Below are 17,717 nucleotides of genomic sequence, written 5' to 3'. Positions count from 1 at the left end.
TCAGCGCCCAGCAGCTGGCCGGCTTCCGCCAGTACAAGGTAAGCCTAGCCCCGGGGCACCCCCTTCCCCTCTTTGCCCCCGACCCCTGTTCCACCGGGAGGGGTTGCACCCACGAGCCTGGCCGGGGCAGCCAGGGGGGCTTCGGCTTTGGGGACCGGGCGTCTCCCTCCGCTCAGCCTCGGCTTTGCCCTGCCCGTCCTTTCTCTCCCTGGTCCTGAAAGCCTTGGGGCGGCTGGGAGATGCCCTGCTGCCCGCTCCCACGGCACAGAGCAGACAACTGCTGGCTGAGGTTGTTTATCAGGTGGTGGATGTGTGTCATCACCAGGGATCCTGGTTTTCTCCGATTTAAAAACAATCCCCAGTTTTCGGGTTTAAAAAAAAAGGAACCCCAAAGCCACATTTTCCCATGATCAAAATGAAACACCATGAATAGATAGAGACATATATAGTGGTGTACATAAATAGTGTACATATCTAGTCGTGTACAACTTGGATACCTGACTATATAGTGGTGTTTCATTTTGATCATGGAACAAATGTGGATTTGCGGTTCCTTTTTTTTAACCAAAAATTGGGGATTTTTTTTCTCAGAGAAAACCAGGATCTCTGTCATCACCTGACTGGAAGGCATCTGCAGCAGATCAAACTAGAGCAGATAAAAGTGTGCAGATGCAAATAAGGAAGCACATCAGCCTGTTTTTTCTTTCTTTCAGCTTCTCCCATTTGAATGTGTCGGGTCCCAAAGCTCCCTCTCTCCTTGAAGTCATTTATTTTCTCTCATAGAAGCAAAACATCATTCACACCTGGCTCTGTTGACTGCAGTGATGCTTGTAGTCATCTTGCAGTCCCACAGAACCCCTTTCTGGTTTGCCCTATTGAAAGTGTGTGTGCGGACGCATCCGTCTGTACAACAGGGCATCCTAACTTAATAAGGTAAAATACTCCCCTTGGAATTGTTGACTGAGTTGGACACTGAAGGGAAGTAAGGTGGATAGGTACAGGATGCTAGTGAGGAACTGAATGGGACCCAGTGCTTGCTTCAGAAAGAATAACTAGTGAGGAACTGAATGGGACCCAGTGCTTGTTTAAGAAAGAATACCAGCCACTTTTTACATATCCAAACAAAATGAAACAAAACTCAAAAATATGTAAAAAAAAGGGGGGGGGCAGTGGGAGGGGAAATAAATAGTCATAGAGAAGCAGAGCTGTAAGGGACCCTCAGAGGTCATCTAGTCCAGTGTTTCTCAACCTGTGGGTTGTGACCCAAAAGTGGGTCGCAGGAGTATATAAAAGGGTTACACAGAAACTTTAAAAATGGATTTTGCTTTAAAGAAGAAAAACATGGGAAACCATGGCTTTTGCTTTTCAGGCTGGTAGAGTTTCAGCAAGGGGCTGCTTGCGGCACCCCTGCCCCACACACCCACCCACTGGCCCACACACTTGGCAGGTCAGGAGTGAGGGGCACTGGGTCGAGACTGGCCATCAATATTTACAAATGGGTCCTGGTACAAAAAAGGTTGAGAACCACTGATCTAGTCCAACCCCCTGCCTGAGGGGGAAATGTGGTAGAAAAGGTTAAAAACAAATATTTCTGTAAGGAACATTGTATCAGCAGCAGGGGGGAGTACATTTGAGGATGCACCTGGACAAAGTAACAAGTATGGGTGTTTGCAGAATATTTAAATAGAATATAAGTAAAGGGCTTCTTTGTTTGTTACCGTGCATCTAATTTTTTTTGAGTTTGCAAACTGTTTAGAACAGGCCTTGTGCATTCGTATAAGTACACAACAATGGAATGAGAGTCTTGCCTGAAATTGTTGGAATATTTATATAAAACTAAGTAATTTCACTAAAATGTATTTTAAGCCTCTTCAGAACTTTATTTGGATTAAATCCCGTTCCACTGATTTCAGTAAGTTTGCCTTGAATATAATGAGCTGCAAAGAAATATATATGGGTAAAAGATCTGAAAATAATTTTCTTTAAATTATAGTGTAAGCATTTCATAGCACTAATTAACCACAAGGTGTATCACATGATCCTTAAAAAGAATGAACCCACACATGGAAACATTTTTTTGTTAAAACAATTTCAGACACCCAAGAATATTGGCAGAGCTGGAAAATATTTTAGATATTTTTTTCTAACCATAGGAGTCAACCAAGGTAGATGAGAAATAACTATTAGATCTTGTTGAGGCCAAGTATAACAAACTCCATTTTTACAAATGTAATATTAATAGCCAGCTAAAATGAAAATGTGTCCAGCCAGTTCTATTGCACAATAGTAAACCTTAAATGAAAAGCAGTATTTGTAATTTTTTATAAGAATAAACATGTTTCTAGGGAATGCATTTATATGCTTTGCCTATGTCCTGCTCCCTGTTCCAAAGGTACAGTAACTTCTTTGCATTTCTAAACCAATGGATGCCAGGGAGGGTACAACAGGGGATAGAAGACTCTAGACATACCCTGTTCATCTTCTTTTCCTCTAGAGTGTCCGTTCCTGTCACTGTCAGAGACAGGATACTAGGCTAGATAGACCATTGCTCTGACCTAGTATAGCATTTCTTATGCATTTATCTGTGCAGCAAATCTATTATAGTCTTGTGCCAGGAGGATGGCAGAACCAGTTGTTAGGGACATGGATGCAAAAGATGTGATAACCCCTTGCATCATACAGAGCTTAAATTCCCTTCTATGGCAATGGGTGGAGGTCTTGCAAGAGGCCTGAACCTGAGGCTTCTCTGGGTAATACCTGTTGTGGAGAAGATGACAGGAGACTCTCTTACTGGCAGAGGGGCAAGGAAGTGGTACAGAACTATTATATCCACTGGGTATATCTAAAATATTCTGCAACCTCAGACCACAGCACAGCACCTGGTACTTGGCCTGTGCAGAGACATAATTATCAAGTTTGGTGCCCCTGAGCAAAACTTCGTGGTGCAAAGGGGGAAAAGAGGTGAAGTGCCAGAGAGCATGGGGAAGGGAAGGAGAAGGAGGATCTTACTTGCCCCGATGACACAAAGACCTCTGCTGCTCAGTCACAGTCTTGTGCCCCTAGGCTAGTAGGCCCTCTCGGCCTGTCTGTACCTCTGCTGGACACCCATAGCCGTAAGTGCTTGTTGCATGGCTCCATTCCTTCCCTTCACCATGCCCCAAGCCTCACGGGTGTTGTCTCCTATTGATGTTGTCTATTTACACTCTCAGACCCCCCCTGGGCCTCTGGATCCCCTGGTCCCTTACACAGCCCCTTCTCTGGGCTCTCAGATCTCCAGTCCAGCTTAGCTCCTTCTGGGCTTGCGGACTCTCTGGCCCAGCTCAGTCCTTCCCTGGGCACATGGCCCTCTGGTCCAGGTCTCAGCCCTGCTCTAGGCTCCTCGACCCCTTACTGAGCTGCACCTTTAGTCTGTGTGCTCCTGGGTTACCGGTTCTCTATGCAGGCCTTAAGCTTGCCACTGCAGGGTTCAAGGCTAAACCACTGCGACCATCTGATTAAAAAGGAAGCATCTCTATCCTCTGGCAGACCCCTCAAACTCTCGGTGGGTTCAAAATAAAACAAAAGCCATGTGCCTATAAAACCCTCTCTTCCTCTACCCAGGTAACCTTCCTCTGTTCCCAGGCCTGCAGGGTTCCTTATATAAACTGCACGCCCTTCAGGAGCCCTGCTGCCTAGAGCTCCTTGCTTTGTGGGTGCCAGGGAGAGACTGTCTGACCGGCTCAGGCTCTGGACTTATACAGCTCCAGCCTGAGCTCTCTTCAGGTCAGGTGAGTCTCTCAGCCCTCTGTGCCACCTGCAAGCAGCCTCTCAGGCTACTTACTCCTTTAAAAGGATCAGGTGCATCCCAGTGTCCTGCTACACCCATAAGGCTCTGAATGGTTTAGGCCAGGGGTGGGCAAAATGGTGGATATGGCCAGTGGCCGGGCTCTGTTTCCCCCCTGCCTGTGTCACCATGGCCAGTTTCCATGGAGACCCCAGCAGTGGCGGGGTCCACAGAAGTCAGGGCACAGCTGTGATCCACTGCCGGTACATCCCTGCTCAGGGCATGCGAGCAGTGGATCACAGCTCTACCCTGGCTCCGGACCACTCTGTCACCACTGCAAGAACCCGATCTGGAGCGGCTCTCTGCCCAGCCACATACCCTGCCAGTGCTGCTGAGGCTGGTCTCCATGGAAACCCTCACCTTGCACTGTCATGGCCTGCTGCTGCTGGGGTCTCCATGGAAACTGGCTGCAGCAATGCAGGCAGGGGCTGCTGGGAAATGGAGTCTGTCATGGGCCTGATATGGCCTGTGGGCCAGACTTCACCTACCCCGGTCTAGACCCTACACACCTAAGGGACCATCTTGTCTCCTATGCCACATCACAATCTCTAAGGTCAGCCAAGAGCAACCCCCTGCAAGTACCCTCAAAGTTTGCTTAGTAAAAACATATGGGAGGTCATTCAAAGTAGCTGCTTTCCCTGGAGGCCTATGAAAGCCCAAGGCTATAAACCTTCCAGAGCACTGTAAGACCTATTTGGGCAGGCGTTTAGCAAGCGGGGCTAAGCTGGGATACTGTTTAGAGAGTGGGGGGGGAGCTGTTTATATTTTATAAAAGTAAGTAGAATATTAAAATACGTTATTTTGTTCCATTACTGTAAGCCACCCTGACGCTTTGTTGGGAAGGGCAGCACATGCATCTAATAAATAAATACACACAAGAATGTTAGTGTGTGGACAAACAAGCAAATTACAGTGAGTTCAAAGTGGGTGGAGAGCTGCTATGTGTAGCTGCTCTGTGGTATTTTTCCATATGCATGTTCTTACCCTACAGTAAGCTGAAGCAAAACCATGTTTTTTACCACTCATTAAAAGAGGGCTAAACTACTGAAGTCTAGCTTCTACTTACTACTGGCAAAATGCCACAGTTAGGAAAAAATGAATCATGTAAATCAGCCTAAGATTGTTAAACTCCCAAAATTTAACTTTTCAGCCACTTTTTAGAAACCAGACAGCAAATTCAGGCATGAACTAATTGCACGAATATGGAATCATTTTCATATTACCATATTTTCTTGCGTACCACATGCCCCCAAATAAGACACAGCCCTTGTTTTGTAAAGAATGCAACAAAAACAGTTTCTTCTAGAGTTGTGGCTGACTTTCCTGTGGCTTCCATAGGCTGTGTATAGACAAAACAAGGGCCATGTGTGCACAACACTTTAAAGTGGGTTAAATGCTTTTGCACCGCTTTAATGGTGTTTGTGTTTGCATGCGTCAGCGGTGCATTGCGCAGTAATTCCAGCTGCTGTAGGAAATTCGGCACTGTAAAGCACCTTAAATGACCGGGCTCTGTGCAGCTCTGCAGCTCTGCAGGAAGCCCTGCAGGCAGCCTGGCAGCAGCCCAGGAAAGCAGGCTCTGCCAAAGAAAAGTGGAGAGCCTGATCTTTTTTTTCCCCTGGAGCCTGCCTGCCTGCCTGAGCTGCACAGTGACTCAGTGCTTCCTTCCATGGCTGCGGTGCCCCTGGGACCACCCGAGCTGGGTGCCTGTGGCCAGATGCTGCCTGGGGGGCCCACCATGCCACGGAGGGAAGCACCAGTCCCCCCTGCAGTCCAGGGACTGCTCCGCCCACCAGCAGCTCACCCTCTTTCCCAGGAGAGAACAGGGGGAAGGACCCTGAATAAGAAAATAAAGTTACGGGGGACAGAACGGACAGGAGGGAGAGGAAACAAACATAAAAGTTAAAACAAGAAAAAACTACTCACCCACAGCAGGAGCCACGGCACAGCGGGAACAGGGAGAGAAGCCCAGGCAGCTCATTAGCTGCATCTTTATTCAGCTGAGACCAGCCGATGATGTCACCAGCAACCACCGACTGGCAAGGATAAGAAAAAGGGCCGACGGCGGAGGAATAGAGAGAGGGAGAACAGACCCGAGGAGTGCGGGGCCACAAGACACACTTCGGGACTCCCTCAAGGTGGAAGGAGCACAGGACGAGGAGCCAGAGGAGGCTCCTGACGCAGGCCGTAGCAACAGTGGCAGGGAACGGATCATCAGTGCCAGAGACAAGCCGGAAACAGCCCCTGCAATCTGTGAAGGCAGCAGCAACAGGGGAAGCAGAGAAGGGCACGCGAAGACCCACACCATAACAGGTGGGAGTATTGGGAACAGTTGGGAAGAGGAGGAATTCTCCCCGCCAGGAGAGCCCCGGCAGGAGCAGCAGGAAGGGCTACGGAGAAGCAGGGCACTTACCCTGAACACAGAAAGTAGTCAGCCACACACTGAAGAACTACGAGGCACCCGGATTGGGACGCCCCGGAAGGGAGAGAAGTGGGGCAGCATCGGACTCGCAGATGAAGTGGAAAAGGGGGAAAGGACGACCTGAGCAGAAGGCCATGGGTACACAGCCCCAAACAGGGGTCATCTCCTAGCTAGACCGCAGGGAACTAGGCACCCGGTACCCTGATGTAAGGGACCAGGGAAGGGAGTTATCCAGAGTCCTAGCGATGCGGTAAACATGTTGTCTTGTGCTTTTCTTTTGTGTTTTTCTTTGTGTTTCCCCATGTGAAGGGGTTGAGAGATAGGAGGGGCTTATATAAATATAATAATTGGTGCAAAGCCCAAAGGGCTTCACATAGGATTCAGGCTTTAAGGCAGGAGTCCACTGTAGGCGAGAACAGGCTCCACGATTGGGACCTCCGAACGTAGACAACCTGTGATGGAGTGAGTGGATCAGCCTCAGGACCTGATACCCAGGACGGGAAGGAACTCGAGAGGCTCCACAGCTATGTGTGAAGGGGTATGAGGCCAAGAAGACTGAGTGATCCATCAAGGTGGCGTAAGGTCAGGGTGTAGGGGTGGCAGAGCCCCGCAGGTGACCATTGGGCAGACCACATGCCGCAGAAGGTCCCCGGGTAGTCAATCCACCACTGGGAAACATTCAAAGTCGTGGCAGGCGAGATAGGGGAAGACTACTCATGGAGGGAACATCTACTCGGCAATTCACAAGAGTCTGCAAGGCATACACCACCCATTGCTCGGACCAAGGCTGCATGTGACCGGGTATTCGAGACCCAGCGGTCACACCCTCCCCTCTCTGCCACCATATTGGCAGGTAAATTTGGGTGTGTGCACAACATGGGAGTTTAAAGGGCCCTAAATTGAAGCAGTGTTTTTAAAAACCCACCGCTTCAATTTAGGGCCCCCATTTTGTCTATCCATGCCTCTAGGCAAGAAGTCAACAAGAACATCCTTCACATCCATGGCTTGCTTAGGAAATAAAAATTAAGAAGCATTACTTCTTGACTAACACTTGTAGTTCCATAATCAACATCATTAGCATTAACTGTAATCAGCATTAGTTATCAGCAAGTGGTATAATTGTCATTAATAACTATTAACCATTATTAACAGTCATTATTTATCATCATCAGCATCTACCAAATTATATGAGATGGCATCATAGTAAAATCTATACTTCATATGGTACAGAAATTTCAGCCAATGTCTCTGACTGTAGGGCTTGCCTCCTAGAACTCAAGAGCAGCAGCATTCTATTAGTTAACTCACAGAGGATTTTTGTTTGCTGAACCATTCCTGAAACAAGTAATCTATCATGTTTATCTTGTTGGCTTCCCCAAAAAATAAAAATATAATAGATATTGCACTACTATTGCACTAATTGGGACCGATCTCTGAGTGGTTATAAAAGCTGGTGGCTGCTTTGTAACCTCCCAAAACATGACTAGGGCTAACTATAGGCCCATCAGCCTGACTTCTATCCCGGGGAAGATCTTAGAAAAGTTTATTAAAGAGGCCATCCTTAATGGACTGGCCGATGTCAACATCTTAAGGGATAGCCAGCACGGGTTTGTTGCGGGTAGGTCTTGCTTGACCAATCTCATTTCCTTCTACGACCAGGTGACCTATCACCTGGACAAGGGAGAAGAGATTGATGTCATATATCTTGACTTCAAAAAAGCCTTCGATCTGGTGTCCCATGATCGCCTCTTGGAGAAACTGGCCAATTGTCGCCTTGGGTCCTCCACGATCCACTGGCTGGAAAATTGGCTCCGGGGTCAGACCCAGAGGGTAGTAATTGATGGAAGTCACTCATCGTGGTGTCCTGTGACCAGTGGGATACCCCAAGGCTCTGTCCTTGGACCCATACTGTTCAACATCTTCATTAATGATGTGGACACTGGAGTCAGAAGTGGACTGGCCAAGTTCGCCGATGACACCAAACTTTGGGGCAAAGCATCCACACCAGAAGACAGGCAGGTTATCCAGGCTGACCTGGACAGGCTCAGCAAGTGGGCGGACGAGAATCTGATGGTGTTCAACGCCGATAAATGCAAGGTTCTCCACCTTGGGAAGAAAAACCCTCAGCATCCTTATAGGCTCAGCAGTGCTATGTTGGCTAGCACTATGGAAGAAAGAGACTTGGGGGTCATCTTTGACCACAAGATGAACATGAGCCTGCAATGCGATGCGGCGGCTAGTAAAGCGACCAAAACGCTGGCTTGCATCTATAGATGCTTCTCAAGCAAATCCCGGGACATCATTCTCCCCCTGTACTCGGCCTTAGTGAGGCCGCAGCTGGAGTACTGTGTCCAGTTTTGGGCTCCACAATTCAAAAAGGATGTGGAGAAGCTTGAGAGAGTCCAGAGAAGAGCCACGTGCATGATCAGAGGTCAGGGAAACAGACCCTACGATGACAGGCTGAGAGCCCTGGGGCTCTTTAGCCTGAAAAAGCGCAGGCTCAGGGGTGATCTGATGGCCACCTACAAGTTTATCAGGGGTGACCACCAGTATCTGGGGGAACGTTTGTTCACCAGAGCGCCCCAAGGGATGACGAGGTCGAATGGTCACAAACTACTTCAAGATCGCTTCAGGCTGGACATAAGGAAGAATTTCTTTACTGTCCGAGCCCCCAAGGTCTGGAACAGCCTGCCACCGGAGGTGGTTCAAGCGCCTTCATTGAACACCTTCAAGATGAAACTGGATGCTTACCTTGCTGGGATCCTATGACCCCAGCTGACTTCCTGCCCTTTGGGCAGGGGGCTGGACTCGATGATCTTCCGAGGTCCCTTCCAGCCCTGATGTCTATGAAATCTATGAAGTCTATGACTGAAAATACAAAACTGAAAGAGATTGAATTTTAAAGTAATGCAAAGGATTTTAGAAAGGTATATTTCAAGCTATCATAAAAAGCAAGATGTTTCCAAACCGAGAAGGAGTAAGAACTCTTTACAAAACTTTAAGACAAAGCAAGAAACTGCAGTGCAGAAACAACACATGGCAATATGTGGTTGACTGGACACACAGTTAACTGGAGTTCAGTTTGTCTGGCATTTTGCTGTATGCTGTCCTTATTTACATTTTGTTGTTTAGTAATCTCATCATCAGAGTTAGTGCTGTAAAAGGTCTATCTGACATTTTTGGTAGGATATGCAATAATATGCATGTACATATTTATCTTTTTATTCATCTATGATTTGATAGAAAAGCAGTTTCAAAGTGATATGAGAAATCAGAATGAGAGTTTTTAAGCAAAAAGAGATTAAGTAAACCGTTCACAAAAGGGATTTCTTGCACCTCTCTATAAAGTAACACATACATAGGCTTGGCAGAATTTGATTTTTATTTTTTTAATAATTAGTTTTGATGGCTAAAGTTGCTGTTTATATTTAAGCATTTATTTCAATTTTTACTTGGTTTAAATTTTTAGGATTGTGCAAAATTAGTGGTGTGGGGGACAGACAATTTAGTAAGGACAGTATACTGCTACAAGCTTTACAAAATCACGTTAAAACATAAAAAGTAAATATCCATAAATCAATAAAGCATATGTGATCATGCAGGGACTGGGCCAGGCTCACCGGAAGTTTGGCCTCTGCCCTGATCATGCAGGGGCTGGGCTGGGCTCGGCTGAGCTGGCTGGGAGTTTGACCCCTGATCCCTGGCTGGGACCTGGGTAGAGCAAGTAGCTGGCTGCACTGGCTGCCAACAGCCCTACCCCTCCAACCTCCCTCCCAGCACAGGCCTACCAACACGGCCCCCAGCTCCTGCACCAACTGCCTGAGCCATCGCCAGAAGTATGGTGAGCAGGCCACGCAGCTGGGGCTTCCCCCACCTTGCCTGCAGTGACTGCTGTGTGTATGTGGGTGGGGAGGAGGGGGGAAGAATCCATCCTGGATTTTTTTTTTAAGTCCACTTTCTATAAATTTCAATAATTACTAAAGGAAATATTTTTCTGTCAGTCTGTGAGTGTCAGGTGAAATCTCTGTTTATCAATAAAAGTCAAATTCTGCCAAGCCTACACATGCAACTTTCAGACAGGATCTGAGGCCAATGTTCCAAACATATCTTTTGGAAAATTCTTGCAATAAAAGTCTCCCATCCAGCACTCAGTAGTGAGAGTTGGAATTCAGAGTCCTTCTGTCTGTTCTACAGATTTCCTTTTGCCTTAAACACATTATTTCCAGAACTCAAGCTTGTGGGCATTCGGGCCAGTGCTTAACCTGCAAAGAGCCCCAGATAATGAAAGAAATAGATGGTACACAGGATTCTAAAAGCATTATTCTTTATCAGCAACACAAGAAACACACAAGATATGGACAAAAAGTTATAAACCATGTATGTATTTTGCTGCCCAAGTTTTTCCTCATTGCAGAATTCTTTGATTTGGTCTGGTCTTTCTGTGCAGCTCATTGAAGACATACAGTTCATATTTTTTAACCATATCGTTTTTCAATCTCTTCTGCGACTTTGCTGGGTCCTGCAGGTAAACTGGGCCCCTGCTATGAAAGTTGGTCCATCACATTATTGCTCCTGCCCAAGACTTCCTGTGTAACTAGATGTTTGTTTACGTGCCCTGCCACCAGCACCTGGGTTTCTTCGTTCTTTGTAGTAACTTACCATTGCTCCAAGCTAGAGGCACAGCTAGGAAGTTTTGTACCTTGGGTAAAAACCCCTGTTGGGAAGCAGAGGCTTGCAATGGAGTGTTAGTCTTACCTGCCTTGGGGTCTCAAAGTCACCTGCTGCTGCTTCTGTGGCAAAGTGTGACCACCTCTGGTTGTTCCTGCTGGTGATGAGACCTGTGCAGCTGCCTCTACCCAGCTGATGCTGCTGTTGTCACAATATGGACTCCCTGTGGTACCACCATTCTGTTGCTCCTCTAAGTTGATGCCCAGGGCTGGTGTCCTGCTCACCAACCCCTTCGCTATTGCTGCATGCCCTTCGTGCTGACTTGTAAGGGAAGCAGCTTCAGCCAACCTCTTCAGCATATCCATCTAAGCATAGTTATTAAATTTAAATATGCACTTTTGTCCCTTGTCTGAGTGCTAGAAGTTTTGTCAGCAAAGATTAACAAGAGACCAATGTGGCTGCACAAGGAGCTTCTAGGATGTTTCAAATGCAAAAAGGAAAGCACACAGGCAATGAAAAAAGAGGCAGGTCACCCAGGACGCCTGCCAGGAAATAGCAAGAACCTGCAGGGACAAAATCAGGAAGGCAAAGATAAAGAATGAGCTACAGTTGACGAGGGAGGTTAAAGACAGGAGGAAGAGGTTCTAGAAGTATGTTGGCCAGAAAAGAAAGACCAAGGAAGCTGTGGGCTTACTCTTAACTAGCCAGGGGGAACTCTTAACAGAAGATGCCAGGAAGGCAGAGGTACTTAACAGCTACTTTGCTTCAGTCTTCACAAAACAATTTAGCTGCAGCCAGACACTTAGTAAGGTTTTTTTGGATAAGGAAGGGGCAAGCTAAGGGATGGTATAACAAGGGGCACAGTTAGAGAAATTGTGATGGGTCTGAAGGAATTCAAGTCAGCAAGACCTGATTAACTTCATCCCAGGATACGGAAGGTACTGACAGAGGAGATCTTAGCAATAATCTTCATTAAATCGTGGGAGACAAGCCAGGTACCAGAGGACTAGAGAGGGGGCAACATAGTACCCCTCTTTCAAGAAAAAAATGTCATAAAGAAGGACTCAGGGAAATACAGACTGGTTAGTCTCACACCTCAGTACCCAGGAAGTCACTGGTGCATATCCTAAAGAAGTCTATTTGCAAGCATCTGGATGAGGAAAGGTTGATCACAAGCAGCCAGCATAGATTTATGAAAAACAAATTGTGTCAAACTAAGTTGATCTCTTCTTTGACAAAGTAACTACTTGGGTGGGTGAAGGGAAAGCTGTGGATATAGCGTACCTGGACTTCACCAAGGCTTTTGGCAAGGTTCTACATGACCTTTTCATAAACAAATTGGAGAAATGTGGGCTGGATAAAAGTACTACAAGGTGGAGAGACAACTGGCTCAATAGCCACAATCAAAGGGTAATTGTAAATCGATCCATGTCAAAATGGCAGGAGGTTTCAAGTGGAGTCCCATAGGGTTCTGTCCTGGACCCAGTGCTGTTCAGTGTGTTTATTAATGATTTGGATGCTGGCATAGAGCGCTTTTTGAACAAGTTTGCAGACAACACAAAACTGAGAAGGATTGTGAACATGTGGGAGGATGCAAGTGCAATTCAGAAGGATCTTGACAGACTGGAATGCTGGGCTGAAGCTAACAGGATGAAGTTCAATGCAGACAAATACAAGGACAAATGCTGTATCTTGGGAAAAATAATCAGATACATAATGGGTGACAACTAGCTGGATGGCAGCACTGTGGAGAAGGACTTGGGAGTCTTGGTAGATCACAGACTCAGTACGAGTCTGCAGTGTGATGCAGCTGCACAAAAGGCAAGTGTGATTTTGGCATGCATTAATAGAAGCATTAGGCACAAGACACAGGCAGCGATAGTGCTTCTCTACTCAGTACTGGTTAGGCCTCATTTGGAATACTGTGCGCAGTTTTGGGGTACACATTTTAAAAAAGATGTGGAGAAGTTAGAGAGGGTTGAGCAACAAAGATGTTAGGGTGAGCAACAAAGTTGATCAAGGGTTTGGAAAGCAAGTCATACCAGGAGAGGCTGAAGGAACTAGGCATATTCAGCTTGCAGAAAAGTCACTTAAAAGGGGAAGCTGGTAGTCATCTTCAAAAACTCAAAGGACTGCCATACAGGAGAGAGAGAACACCTTTTTTTTCTTGCTGCAGAGAGTAAGATGAGGACCAGTGGTTTGAAGTTGTAGCAAAGTAGCTATAGCTTGGATATCAGGAAAAACTTCTTCACTGTTAGAACAGTGAGGCAGTGGAACAGACTGCCTGGGGAAGTTATGACACTCCATCGCTGGAGGTGTTCAAGAAGAGGTTGGACAGCCACTGATCTGAGATGATTTAGGTTTAGCTATGCATATATTCTACTATGGATATTTCCCATGCTTCTGATCTTTGCTGGTTGCTCATTTGGGGCTGGGAGGGCATCTCCCCCCCCCTCCCCCCCAACTTCCTTTCTGCTACATGTTACGGTGTTTTTTTAAGCCTTTCTTAAAGAAGTTGGGTGTTCGCTGCAGCTAAGGCTAGGGAGTTTGACTGGGGTGTACCAGTGCTGCTGTTGGGAGGTTCCTGGCTAGCGGGTCTTGCCTCTCTGCTCAGGGTCACACTGATCACCGTATTTGGGATCAGGAAGGAATTTTACCCCATGGTTGGATTGGTATGGACTGTGAGGGTTTTTGCTTTCCTCTGCAGTGGGGGATCCTGACCTGGGATCTCTTGAGCATATATTGCACACAAGCAGGACATTGGCTGCTGTGGTCCTCCTACTTTACCAGTTAGGGTGTGATATCTCATGTAGGTGTCAGGATTGATGGTAGTTTTACTCAGAGGTTAGATCATGGAGTTGTATAGGATCATTTGGACAGGGATGATCTTGTCTCAGGCAGAGGGTCAGACTAGATGACCTCTGGAGGTCCATTTCAGCCCTACTTCTCAATGATTTCTGATTCACAAAGAGGCTGCCATGATACAACAGTTTTTATAAAAATGATCACATATCATCTTCATCATATCAAACAGAATCCATACATCTTGTATAAACTCCCCAAATCATCAGTCTGATCTTTCATTATAATATATTAATAATTTAAGTGAGTAAAAGCCAAAAACCATATTTACTAATTGTATAGACAAAACGATCATATGGTAATAGTTAAGTCAAAAGTCCAGCCCAGCCTAGTGGTCTGTTGTTATTGGCATACACATTAGTGCCTCTAGCTAGCAGCACATATAGAGGTTGTGTGGCTAAAATAGGCCTGTGTGAATAGGGAGGTATTCAATTTGGATTTGGCTGATTCAGAGGACAGTGATTCAATTTGGAGATTCAGATCACTGTGCCAAATTGATTCAACCAAATCAGCTTTGGAAGATTTGGTGCTGATTCGGAGAGATTTGGTGATCTGGCCATAGACTATAATGAGGAATCACTGAAATACCTATAACTTTTTCATTTTTTTGGCAGATTTTGATGAAAACAGCAGATATGGTAGCCCCTTCTGAGGGCATGAGGCTTGCCAAGTTTCAAGGAGATAGGTGCAGGGGTTTCTGGGAAACTGCACCTCAAGGTGCTGACAAGCAAAACTCATGACATGTTTGACTTTGTGTGTATGTTAATGCACAGCAAGCTGAAAACAGCAGGAACAGTAGCCTGTAACAGGGGGCCTTCCAAGTGCTCAGGCAGAAACAGCTCACAAAAGGGACAGACAGGCTGCAGACAGAGGCTTATGTGCTGTTTCTACGTCCCTCCCTGTAACAGAGGCCCTTCTCAGGGCCCATCTACCAACGGCCCCGCCCACCTGTTCTGGGCCAACTGCCTGCCTACTTGCCTGCCATGCCTTGTTGTTAATTAAGTTGTTGATTAGCGGGAGGCTGCCCAATTCTTGCCTCAATGCCAGGGGGCACTATCTGTGGCTCCGTTCCTCCCCTACACTGCAGCCCAAGCCTTGCAGATGGCATCCACAGTTGTTATCATCACCGGCCCCACTCTGGGCTCCAGAATCCTCCAGTCCAGACCCCACCTGGATCCCTCCACTCAGGCGTCCTACTCTGCCTTCATTCTGGGCTGCCTAGCTCCCTGAACTGTTCCCCCTTATGGGTGTGGTCCCCTGGGATCTTTGGCCATACAGGCCCTGGCCTCACCTCCAGGCCAGTCAGAAACCCCAGGCCCTCAGTTCTGGGTGTCCCTCGCAGTGGGCCCCTGACCCCTTGACCTTTCCAGTCCTGGCCCCAGCACTGACCAATCGAGGGATTACAAGTCAGGCTTCTGAGTCTATAGCCCTCTCTCTCTCTTGGGTCCTCCTTCCTGACCCTTCTATGGGGTAACCCACCCAGTTGTGGGAGCTAGGGTTATTAGGGTGCCCCACACCGCCTTTCACCGGGGTGGTAACTGGCCTGGCATTTCCTGGGGACTCCCACACCACTGAAAGCCGCACCAGGCCACCTACTCCTGGCAAGGTGCAGTTTTAGGTTATGCCCTGCCACACTCCCCCAGAGCACTGTGATTGGAAGGGAACTCAGGGAAAGATCACAGTCACTGGCCAGGTACCATTTACAGCTGGGTCAACTTTTGGCAACCAGTGCAAAGCAAGGCTTACATTTGCACTTGTAGAGCTGTAGCAAAACACCTTAACTGCCCTGTCATCCTGCTTTGAGAGACAAATGTGGCATCAGGAAATAGAATCCAAACTGCTGACTCCATAAATTAACATTTTTCCATCTTAAGTAAATAAACTGCTCTTCCATGAGTTCACTCATTTGGTGAACCTATCTAAACATATATAGGGAGATAAAAATCAGTACTGTATAAAACTTAATTATAAAAATAGAAAAGCAAATGATAAAAGTGCAAAAATGTATGGCCCTCCCAGGCACTGAGTACGAAACACCTTTCAGCCACTTTTTCTTCTTTTTTTTAACCTTTATTATAAAAGAGTAAAAAATGTTTTAACCCCCCCCCCAAGTTAAAAGCAGCCAATTAAAAGCACAGAATCTCATATAGGCATGAACACAAACAATAAGAAGAGAAGAACAATCCAGTAAAGTGACAATAACGAAAACCCTTGCACCTTCCCTCTTTCCACACACGTGATCATACTTTAAGAACCAGCCAGCCCTCTTCCACAATACATAAGGCCCCCTCAATGACTCAGCAGGATGCAAACTGGTCTACATTTTGCTTTTGGGTAAAGTGCCCAGACTCAGAGGTCACACATGTCTAAACAAGGAGCCAAAAGAGGTGTAGGGCACCATCAGAGCCAGAACTGGTGAGTCAGTTCTGGTGGCACTTTAGTGTCACCATCTCAGCTTGCTTCGGGAGTAAGTTGTCCAGGCAGATTATACCTTCATCAGCTGCCTAGTAAGGCATAGACAAGATGCATGCCATCTCACTGAAGTGTAAGTCCAGTGTGCCAAAGAGGGCACCACGGGCAGTGAAGAGTGGCCAGCTGCATCTGCAGGTAGTCAAAGAAGGCATGGTAGAGGATCTCCTTCACCTCCTCCTTTCAAGAAAGGTCAGGCTGTTGACGCTGCCAGGTCCAGGTGGCAGACATCATATGCTCCCTATCCTCTTGCTAAAGTAAATTTCCTTAGGATCATTGTAGAACATATGAGATTCAAAGGAAATCATTGTAACTGTTAGAAATTGATCTTCATTTGAGAAGTTCAGGATCTCCGTGTTGTATTTTCTGGGAGATATGTTGCAAACAAACCAATTAATTTTCCCCACACCAAATAATTTTTATCAAAAATACATGAAAAATGGTATCTGAGTTAGGCCTTCTGTTTGCTAAGAAATTATCACAGTTGTACAGCTAGTACTATAGGAAATAAAACCTTGATCGCTTAAAAAAAGCCAGGGGGGTGGGGAGGCTTTAATTTAAATCACCTCCAGGATTCCAGAGACAGGGAGATTTGAGCAAGTTTTATTGCTAACAAGTCTGTTTCTGCCATCAAGTGCTTCTACTTGAGAGATACCTTCAGACACAATCTCTGACTGGCCAGAAAGTGCTAGTATCAATTACACAATGCAAATAAAAGTATGTAGGGCAGGAGAGACGCTATGATACTCCAAATAACTATGTAAGCAACAGGGGATGATAAAAGGAATCCTATTATTATACTTGTATGTGCTGGCTGTCATGACCCAAAAGGCATGATTGTGTGTGTGCTTCGGCACCAGAATTATCCCCACCAAGTTGCAGCTTCATTGCACGGGAGAGTTTCCTGTTGCAGAGGAAAACCCCGGTGCAGGGACGAGTTTCCCGCCTTTTCTGCAGCTTCTTTTGCAGAGTGCTTTGCTCATGTTGCAAGAGGAATGCACGGTGCAAAAGAGTTCCCGCCACCGGTATGCAAATTTGTTCCCCGTGATTGGCTAGTGCTAAATTATTCACACGTGGTGGTTAACGATTGGCTTGTTAGCCGTATAAGAGGCTTGAGCAGTTTCCGCCCAAGCCGAAGAGGACTCCACATCCATCTCGTGGGGACTCTGGGTACACGGCAGGGTAATAGAAACCCTGTGTGAGATCCAGAGGAGCGTGGCAGCCTGATCCACCGCCCACCTCTTCCCGTCTTTGAGTGCGACTTTTATAAGACGTATCTACAATTTCCATTTTGGTGGCTTGTTCACCCAGAGCATCCGGAGCTCTGTACCGTGGAGCCTAGCAACCTCCACGAGACCATCTGTGTTGTCTGTCTGTAACTGCAACTCAATCAAGTTTTCCAGCCTACACCACTGCCATCTTGGTGTAAGTAAACAATCTTTAAAACTACCGATACGCATTTGTGCCTAATTCCAG

The 17,717-nt window shown here is 46.6% G+C and overlaps 1 protein-coding gene across 1 annotated transcript in view; it reads left to right on the top strand.

Moving 5' to 3' along the window:
• Nucleotides 1-6: 6 nt before the first annotated feature.
• The window catches only part of LOC102387428 (ethanolaminephosphotransferase 1-like), a 90,998-nt gene continuing 73,287 nt past the window's right edge, over nucleotides 7-17,717 (top strand). The window contains exon 1 of the mRNA XM_025201048.1: nucleotides 7-38. The gene's annotated coding sequence lies outside the window, so the exon portion shown is untranslated. The remainder of the gene's footprint in view (nucleotides 39-17,717) is intronic.

The sequence above is a fragment of the Alligator sinensis genome, unplaced genomic scaffold, assembly GCF_000455745.1.
Source record: "Alligator sinensis unplaced genomic scaffold, ASM45574v1 scaffold615_1, whole genome shotgun sequence".
Lineage (NCBI taxonomy): Eukaryota > Metazoa > Chordata > Crocodylia > Alligatoridae > Alligator > Alligator sinensis.
This window is presented reverse-complemented; position numbering and strand designations above follow the sequence as displayed.